This window comes from Salmo salar, unplaced genomic scaffold, assembly GCF_905237065.1.
Source record: "Salmo salar unplaced genomic scaffold, Ssal_v3.1, whole genome shotgun sequence".
Classification (NCBI taxonomy): domain Eukaryota; kingdom Metazoa; phylum Chordata; class Actinopteri; order Salmoniformes; family Salmonidae; genus Salmo; species Salmo salar.
Window position 1 is genome coordinate 1 of NW_025547629.1, and position 10,520 is coordinate 10,520.

Below are 10,520 nucleotides of genomic sequence, written 5' to 3' on the forward strand. Positions count from 1 at the left end.
CAAGTCTGAAATTTCTAAGTGGAAATTACAAACTTCAGAAGCCTTTTTAAACCTCAAATACATTTCAAGTTTTACATTTCCTGCATTGCTGGAAAGTTCTTCTGCAGTGGGGGTGATCAAATTAAGATCCTACATCTGTACACATAATTGTACATGGGGATATGTATGGGGGTCTATAACATCCAATCACAGAGGTTTACATCAGCTGACAGTTGCAATGTTATTGCTAATAATTCAAACTGCCCTTTTCAGATAAAGACATAAACTCTGTACAGATGTAGGATCTTAATTTGATCACCCTGATGCAGAAAAACTAAACTTGTAGTGTATTTGAGTGTAATTAAACTTTAGAAAAGGTTTCTGAAGATGATAAATTCCACTTTTCCATTTTAAAACTGTTCATTAATTATAATCCACACAATAATTGAAATGTCCTGTTTCTGCAGGATTATTTTCCTAGTGTAGCAAACCGGCTCAAATTAAGATCCAACATCTGCAGCAATATACCTCTCTCTAATGTATATGGCTATATTGAGATTCACTTTTGACCATTTGACATCTTGTATTTCCTGTTGTTTAGGCTGGTTGAATGAGTTGCCTGTGAAAGCTACTTCATCTGCAAGAAAACAGGCGGCTGCACCAGTGACTGTCAGAAGTTTTGTGATTTCCTCATATGAACGTGAAAGTAAGTGTGTTGTCTATGCAGTTACAAAAATGGCTGTTGAAACTGTGGCACATATTTCTCGGTAACATTGAATAAATGTGTTGGTATGTAGGAAAGACGGGCAGACTCTCGTACTGTTGGTCTAGACTGCCTACAAACTATTATAAGGCTATGATCACTTATCATGCCGACAAACCTGATGGTCTCTGTGAACTGATCTGAACAGGTTTAGACTGGTCATCTATGATATGTAGGTTATATACAGTACATTCTCTGTCCTGCTACTGGTAGGACTATAACATTATGTTGATCTGAACAGGTTTAGACTGGTCATCTATGATATGTAGGTTATATACAGTACATTCTCTGTCCTGCTACTGGTAGGACTATAACATTATGTTGATCTGAACAGGTTTAGACTGGTCATCTATGGTATGTAGGCTATATACAGTACATTCTCTGTCCTGCTACTGGTAGGACTATAACATTATGTTGATCTGAACAGGTTTAGACTGGTCATCTATGATATGTAGGCTATATCTGAGGTATAGACCTTGATCTGCATTTCACTAACAAACTGCTATTATACATTATAACCTAGTCTACTTTACATAATATAAAACCTCTTACTTGTTGCAAATAAACGTTGAATGTATCAATGATTTCCCCCTCAGATCAATCATGTCCGTTTTAGCCCTTCTGTCTACATTCTCAGATACATTTAGAAAACAACAGATTGAAAGACAATAAATAGTCTACTGTTAGTGAATACAAATAAGTGTGAGACATGGCCTTGTGTTGCTGTACTGTCTATAACTACCTTAACAAACAGTGACTTATTATTATTATTATTACTATTATTATTATTATTATTATTATTATTGTTATTACTATTATTATTATTATTATTATTGTTGCTGCACTGTCTATAACTACCTAAACCAACAGTGACTTATTATTATTATTATTACTATTATTATTATTATTATTATTATTATTATTATTATTATTATTATTATTATTATTATTGTTGCTGTACTGTCTATAACTACCTTAACAAACAGTGACATATTATTATTATTATTATTATTATTATTATTATTGTTGCTGTTCTGTCTATAACTACCTTAACAAACAGTGACTTATTATTGTCATTATTATTATTGTTATTATTATTATTATTGTTATTATTATTATTATTATTATTGTTATTATTATTATTATTATTATTGTTATTATTATTATTATTATTATTATTATTATTATTGTTGCTGTACTGTCTATAACTACCTTAACAAACAGAGACTTATTATTATTATTATTATTATTATTATTATTATTATTATTGTTATTATTATTATTATTATTATTGTTATTGTTGCTGTACTGTCTATAACTACCTTAACAAACAGTGACTTATTATTATTATTATTATTATTATTATTATTATTGTTGCTGTTCTGTCTATAACTACCTTAACAAACAGTGAATTATTATTATCATTATTATTATTGTTATTATTATTATTATTGTTATTATTATTATTATTATTGTTATTATTATTATTATTATTGTTATTATTATTATTATTGTTATTATTATTATTATTATTATTATTATTATTGTTGCTGTACTGTCTATAACTACCTTAACAAACAGAGACTTATTATTATTATTATTATTATTATTATTATTATTATTGTTATTATTATTATTATTATTATTGTTATTGTTGCTGTACTGTCTATAACTACCTTAACAAACAGAGACTTATTATTATTATTATTATTATTATTATTATTGTTGTTGTTCTGTCTATAACTACCTTAACAAACAGTGACTTATTATTATTATTATTATTATTATTGTTGTTGTTGTTGCTGTACTGTCTATAACTACCTTAACAAACAGTGACTTATTATTATTATTATTATTATTATTATTATTGTTGCTGTACTGTCTATAACTACCTTAATAAACAGTGACTTATTATTATTATTATTATTATATTTATTGTTGCTGTACTGTCTATAACTACCTTAACAAACAGTGAATTATTATTATTATTATTATTATTATTATTACTATTATTATTATTGTTGTTGTTCTGTGTATAACTACCTTAACAAACAGTGACTTATTATTATTATTGACAGTTACCATGGAGATGAAATGTCACAACAACATGTTAATGTGATGCATTAACTCACCTGACTGTTTCTATGTCTGTTAGTAAATGTTTTATTTCTCTAAGAGATAATGAATACATGAGAACAATTGACAATCAACAATTAGTTGTCACTGTGTTAACCACAACCAACATGCTGGATCTCTGTTTAGTTGTCACTGTGTTAACCACAACCAACATGCTGGATCTCTGTTTAGTTGTCACTGTGTTAACCACAACCAACATGTTGGATCTCTGTTCAGGGGTCCTGTCTCTAAAATGAGTCTCTCTGGGGAGAGGAAGGAGGGGGACCCTGCCTCTAAAATGAGTCTCTCTGGGGAACATGACACCAAATCTAAGAGGTGAGATGACAATTTTGTTTAAGAATTATTAATAGTTTATTTCAAAAATGATATTTCCAAAAATGTTCACGTTTGTTTTTAAATCAGAAATGGTTGCTAATGGGTACCTTCAATATTACTGTTCTCAGATTTTTAATTAATAGCTTAGGATTGTGTATAATATTTTTGTATTGCAAAACGCTATACATCCATTGTTTAGCTGGAACACCCGAGATGCCTAATTTAGGATAATTTTTTAACAACGTGATGTTGCGCTCCAAAGAGATAACTTGAAATAACATGATGTAGAAAATTAAATAATCAAATGTTTATGTGTTTATTATACACTCTTAGAAAAGAAGGTTCCTTATAGAACCAAAAAGGCTTCTATCACTTCCATAATATATGGAATCACTAAAAGTGATATATTTTTGGGTTCAGTGAAGAAGAATCTCTAGAGTTCTGATCAACGAATGGTGATTGTTTTGAGGATGTGAACCCAGCAGCCCTCCAGTGGTCAGATCAATTCCACCTGTTTATTTCAGCACTCGGCCCAGGATTCGAACCAGCCACCTTTCAAACACAGGTTCAAATCCCGCCTCAGCTCCAACTCCTTAGCCTCTGGGTGAAAACCAGAGATAATCTTCAGAAATAAGCATGAGTTAATCTGCCAAAATGAAGACAAAATGCTATGCAGACATACATGGTATCACTTGTGATACATAAATATTATACATACATATTATACATAAATATTACACATAAATATCATACATAAATATTATACATAAATATTATAAATAAATATTACACATACATATTATTCATAAATAATTTCCAAAAGCACAAGACATACTGTTGCATGTAGGTCTATATTATTAATGGATTGATCATATAGAAATAGAAAACAATATTTTTACTACCCCAAAGTATTTACATGTGGTGCAGGAACCACTGACTCGCTGCATTATTCTATAGTATTATCAAGACACCTGCTGTTAACTCTTAACTACTTAGGACAGCTCACGAGGTGTCCTAAATATCTGCTGACTAGGTGGGAGTAGAGACTTCATGCATAGCTTTAATTTATACCCAGAAGTGTAAAATGTCTGTATTCTCAGCACTTATACGACCAATTTTCTACTCTGAGACGCTTTGTGGATATGGGCCCAGATCTCAAAATATTGTTGCAATAAATGTTTGTTTAACATAGAGAAAAATGAATATTACTAATGTAACCCACTGTAAAGACTGGGTTTAGTTGATTGTGTGGCACTGCTCTTGTCCGCGTTCTGGAACTGTCCCCGTCCCCGTACAGAACTGTCCACGTCCCCATACTGTGTGGCGCCAAACATATTGTCAGGTTACGTGCAGAGTTGGCTGAGGTGATCTTGGGGAATAATGACAGAGTTTGTTACAGTGTTGAGACACCGAAGTTTATTGTTCAATTTGCTTTTGGTTTACGGTCAGGGACAGTATGAGTGTAGCCAGATCCTTTTCACTCTCTATCCTTGTTTCATTTTGTGGTTCACCGGATTCGTCATCATCATCGAGACAAACGACAGATGAACGTCCTGCTAGCTAGCCAAGCTAGTCGGTACAGCTAGGTATGCTAGCTAGCTACTCTACCAGCAGCATCATAGTTATCCTAGCTAGTCGGTACAGCTAGGTAAGCTAGCTAGCTACTCTACCAGCAGCATCCTAGTTATCCTCGCTAGTCGGTACAGCTAGGTAAGCTAGCTAGCTACTCTACCAGCAGCATCCTAGTTATCCAAGCTAGTCGGTACAGCTGGGTAAGCTAGCTAGCTACTCTACCAGCAGCATCCTAGTTATCCTAGCTAGTCGGTACAGCTAGGTAAGCTAGCTAGCTACTATACCAGCAGCATCCTAGTTATCCTAGCTAGCCGGTACAGCTAGGTAAGCTAGCTAGCTACTCTACCAGCAGCATCCTAGTTATCCTCGCTAGTCGGTACAGCTAGGTAAGCTAGCTAGCTACTCTACCAGCAGCATCCTAGTTATCCTAGCTAGTCGGTACAGCTGGTAAACTAGCTAGCTACTCTACCAGCAGCATCCTAGTTATCCTATCCTCCCTCTCTCGTTGACGGATGCTGGCTACCTCTGTCCGGTTCTCCTCTCTTCACTAGATGGACGGTAACTTTAGTGTTTAACCCCTCTGTATCCAAGGACTAAACTTTTGAATATTATTTTCGGGGCGCCTCAAGTAGGCTGGACACATTCCATTTTTTTTTTAAATTCTCAGCTGCCTCACCAACGTCTGAATGTGCATTAATAACTTTTAATTGCTAAATATTTCCAATAGATGGCAGCATAAGACCACAAAGCATCAGTTATAGGCTACAAGCAGCTGTATGATTGACATAAAATAGCATGCAACCACAGACTATATGTCCCATGATTTTCTAAAATGGTCACTCATTAACATGACTTTAGTTAGCTATATATCTCGTTTTAGGGCTGTGTTGCTTTTGGGAGAGCAAAATAATAGTGACTATAGCAGGTATTGAACCCCGGGTAAATTATCACTAGTCAGAACCTCAACCTCAGTATACATGCATTATAAAAAGTAATCTTAATATCTGATATTGCGAGTAAACAACCTTGGAATAGAAAAGACAAGAGTGCACCTTCCAGCCCACCAATAAATTACATAATTCAACCCTCTCGGTTAGTAAATTTACCTCAACATGCCCCTGGAGAAGGCAGAGCGACGACACCAGCTTTTTACCGGGGCTGAGTTGACTACTAGAGAGAGAAGGCAGAGTGACGACACCAGCTTTTTAGCGGGGCTGAGTTGACTACTAGAGAGAGAAGGCAGAGTGAAGACACCAGCTTTTTACTGGGGCTGAGTTGACTACTAGAGAGAGAAGACAGAGTGGCTCGATGGTGGTTGATGAATTTGACAATGAATGTACCAGGAAAATACGTTTTTCTCAACCAGAGGTGTCTGAATTAATGTTCAGGCTTATTGATAATCGTTATAGTAATGAAGTATAATTTCAAACATGAGCATAAAAACAGGTAATAATAAACATGAATCATCATTATATTACTTCACAGTAATCTGTTAAATGCTTTTTCAGTCCTTCCTCTTGCATTAGCAGTGTGTAAAGGGACAGAAAGAAGCTCACACAGGAGTTTTCCTGTGAGGGGGAGTGGTGGTGCATCCAGGGAGAAAACTAAACTAATATTCTGAAATATCATTTGTGGTCTTATGCTGCCATCTATTGGAATTATGTAGCAACTGCAGTAGTACTGAATAATGTGTAATTCTTTACTAAAGTAGTAATTACTGAGAATTGCAAAATATAACATTTTCTAGTTCCTTTTACCACTTATAATAAAATAAAATGTTTATAGCATAACAAAATTAAACTGACATAAAACAAAAACACCATACATTTAGTTAATTATATATATACCAACTATTTATTTAGATGGGTGACATTATCTGCCAAAGTAACAGCCCTGTAGACAAAGAAGAGCTCTCCAGTAGGTACCAAAACATTCAAAGGACATTCTCTCAAAAGTGATGTTACAAGTTTATCAACTTTCAAAGCAGAATTACTTTCCCATTGTTCCTCAACTGTAGTGTATGATATACCATTTTCTAGCTCTGAGTCTCTACTTTTATCCAACATAAAAACACAATTAATATTTGTCTCTCTGAAATGAAATCATTAAGTGATAGATTTTAAACAAATACATGTCTGTCATTGATCAACCCCATGTCATGATTAGATAGTGAAAAACACACCAATCTCATTAATAATTTCTTTAAACAATAAAAGCTAATTTACCAACATTTCTGAAAATGGATATGTAGCGTTTTGGAATTAAACTCTTCTTATGTTTCCCATCTGAGATCAGAGTAGATGAGAGATGTAATGTTTGTCTCTGTTGTGTTGAAGACCAATCAAGCAAGAGAGACCAGCCTCCCCCTCGTCCATTTTCATAGTCCTAAAACAATATTAAACAAACACAATATTCCCTCCTTGTGTGTGTGTCTCTCTGTCTGTCTCTTTGCCTGTCTCTCTGTCTGTGTGTATTTTGCTGTCTGTCTGTCTGTCTGTCTGTCTGTCTGTCTGTCTGTCTGTCTGTCTGTCTGTCTGTCTGTCTGTCTGTCTGTCTGTCTGTCTGTCTGATCCAGAGCTCTTCTTATGTTTCCCAACTGAGATCAGAGTAGATGAGAGATGTAATGTTTGTCTCTGTTGTGTTGAAGTCCAATCAAGCAGGAGAGACCAGCCTCCCCTGTACCCAGCTGTGTGTCCATGAAGAGTGACCGGTCTTTGCGTCAACCTATAGAGTTTAGAGAGGGAGACTTTTCTACTGAACAAAGGTAAGAAGAACTCATGGGTCATGGTCAGTGAGTTAAACAACACTGTCTCTAGTCATTTCTCCTCTCCCATTTTCACATTTCTTTTGGTTGTTTTCATAATCCATAGGCTAAAACTTTTGTCCATTTTCATAGTCCTAAAACAATATTAAACAAACACAATATTCCCTCCGTGTGTGTGTGTGTCTCTCTGTCTGTCTATCTATCTGTCTGTCTCTTTGCCTGTCTCTCTGTCTGTGTGTATTTTGCTGTCTGTCTGTCTGTCTGTCTGTCTGTCTGTCTGTCTGTCTGTCTGTCTGTCTGTCTGTCTGTCTGTCTGTCTGTCTGTCTGTCTGTCTGTGTATCTATCTGTCTGTCTGTCTGTCTGTGTATCTGTCTGTCTGTCTGTCTGTCTGTCTGTCTGTCTGTCTGTCTGTCTGTCTGTCTGTCTGTCTGTCTGTCTGTCTGTCTGTCTGTCTGTCTGTCTGTCTGTCTGTCTGTCTGTCTGTCTGTCTGTCTGTCTATCTATCTCCGTCTGTCTGTCTATCTATCTCCGTCTGTCTGTGTATCTGTCTGTCTGTCTGTCTGTCTGTCTGTCTGTCTGTCTGTCTGTCTGTCTGTCTGTCGTCTGTCTGTCTGTCTGTCTGTCTGTCTGTCTGTCTGTCTGTCTGATCCAGAGCTCTTCTTATGTTTCCCCATCTGAGCTCAGAGTAGATGAGAGATGTAATGTTTGTCTCTGTTGTGTTGAAGTCCAATCAAGCACGAGAGACCAGCCTCCCCTGTTCCCAGCTGTGTGTCCATGAAGAGTGACCGGTCTTTGCGTCAACCTATAGAGTTTAGAGAGGGAGACTTTTCTACTGAACAAAGGTAAGAAGAACTCATGGGTCATGGTCAGTGAGTTAACCTCTTGGGGCTAGGTGGGACGCTAGCGTGCCACCCGTGGTGCACTCCATCAACAGCAGGTGCATTTCAAGAGCGGCAAATTTGAATCCAAATAAATGTCAAAATTCAAATTTTTCAAATATACAACTATTTTACACCATTTGAAAGATAAACATCTCCTTAATCTAACCACGTTTTACGATTTCAAAAAGGTTTTACGGCGAAAGCATAAATTTAGAGTATGTTAGGACAGTACATTTACAAGAGTTGTGTGTAATGTTTTGTCAAGTCAAAGACAGGGTCACCAAAACCATAAAACCAGCTAAAATGATGCACTAACCTTTTACAATCTCCATCAGATGACACTCCTAGGACATTATGTTAGACAATGCATGCATTTTTAGTTCTATCAAGTTCATATTTATATCCAAAAACGGCGTTTTACTATGGCATTGATGTTGAGGAAATCGTTTCCCTCCAATAACCGGCAGTCAAGTCAACACCACAAATTAAATAATTAAAATTAGAAAACATTGGTAAAATATTATATTGTCATTTAAAGAATTATAGATTTACATCTCTTGAACGCAATCAACTTGCCAGATTTAAAAATAACCTTACTGGGAAATCACACTTTGCAATAATCTGAGCACTGCGCCCAGAAAAATACGCGTTGCGATACAGACTAGACGTCATGTTGGGGAGATCTAAAATCGAAAATACTATGTAAATAATCCATTACCTTTGATTCTCTTCATCAGATGTCACTTCCAGGTATCACAGGTCCATAACGAATGTAGTTTTGTTCAAAAAAGCTCATCATTTATGTCCAAAAATCTCCGTCTTGTTAGCACATGATCTAAGCCAGCCGGACTTCTCGTCATGAACGAGGGGAAAAAATATATTTACGTTCGTTCAAACATGTCAAACGTTGTATAGCATAAATCATTAGGGCCTTTTTAACCAGAACATGAATAATATTCAAGGTGGACGAATGCATACTCTTTTATAACGTATTGGAACGAGGGTACCCAACATGAACTCGCGCGCCAGGTGTCTAATGGGACATCATCGTTCCATGGCTCTTGTTCGGTCAGATCTCCCTCCAGAAGACTCAAAACACTTTGTAAAGGCTGGTGACATCTAGTGGAAGCAATAGGAAGTGCCAAAATATTCCTAAACCCCTGTGTTTTTCAATGGGATAGGTTTAAAGTCAATACAACACATCAGGTATCCACTTCCTGTCAGAAAATGTCTCAGGGTTTTGCCTGCCAAATGAGTTCTGTTATACTCACAGACACCATTCAAACAGTTTTGGAAACTTTAGAGTGTTTTCTATCCATATATAATAAGTATATGCATATTCTAGTTACTGGGTAGGATTAGTAACCAGATTAAATCGGGTACATTTTTTTTATCCAGACGTGCAAATGCTGCCCCCTAGACCCAACAGGTTAAACAACACTGTCTCTAGTCATTTCTCCTATCCCATTTTCCCATTTTCTTTTTGTAGTTTTCATAATCCATAGGCTAATCCTTTCGTCCATTTTCATAGTCCTAAAACAATATTAAACAAACACAATATTCCCTCCTTGTGTGTGTGTCTCTCTGTCTGTCTATCTGTCTGTCTGTCTCTTTGCCTGTCTCTCTGTCTGTGTGTATTTTGCTGTCTGTCTGTCTGTCTGTCTGTCTGTCTGTCTGTCTGTCTGTCTGTCTGTCTGTCTGTCTGTCTGTCTGTCTGTCTGTCTGTCTGTCTATCTATCTCCGTCTGTCTGTGTATCTATCTCCGTCTGTCTGTGTATCTATCTCCGTCTGTCTGTGTATCTATCTCCGTCTGTCTGTGTATCTATCTCTGTCTGTCTGTCTGTCTGTCTGTGTATCTATCTCCGTCTGTCTGTGTATCTGTCTGTCTGTCTGTCTGTCTGTCTGTCTGTCTGTCTGTCTGTCTGTCTGTCTGTCTGTCTGTCTGTCTGTCTGTCTGTCTCTCTGTTTCAGTGTCTGTCTCTGTCTGTCTATGTGTCTTTCTAATTTCTGTCTGTCTCTGTCTGTGTGTCTTTCTCTGTCTGTCTTTGTCTGTCTCTGTCTGTCTTTGCCTGTCTCTGACTGTCTGTCCCGCTTTCTGTCTGTTTGTCT

General features: G+C 36.2%; 1 long non-coding RNA gene across 1 annotated transcript; it reads left to right on the forward strand.

Moving 5' to 3' along the window:
* Positions 1–450: 450 nt before the first annotated feature.
* Positions 451–10,087, forward strand: LOC123732121 (uncharacterized). Its single transcript, XR_006762977.1, has 4 exons — positions 451–685; positions 3,095–3,193; positions 7,413–7,560; positions 9,841–10,087. It is a non-coding gene; the product is annotated as an uncharacterized lncRNA (long non-coding RNA).
* The last annotated feature ends 433 nt before the right edge of the window (positions 10,088–10,520 follow it).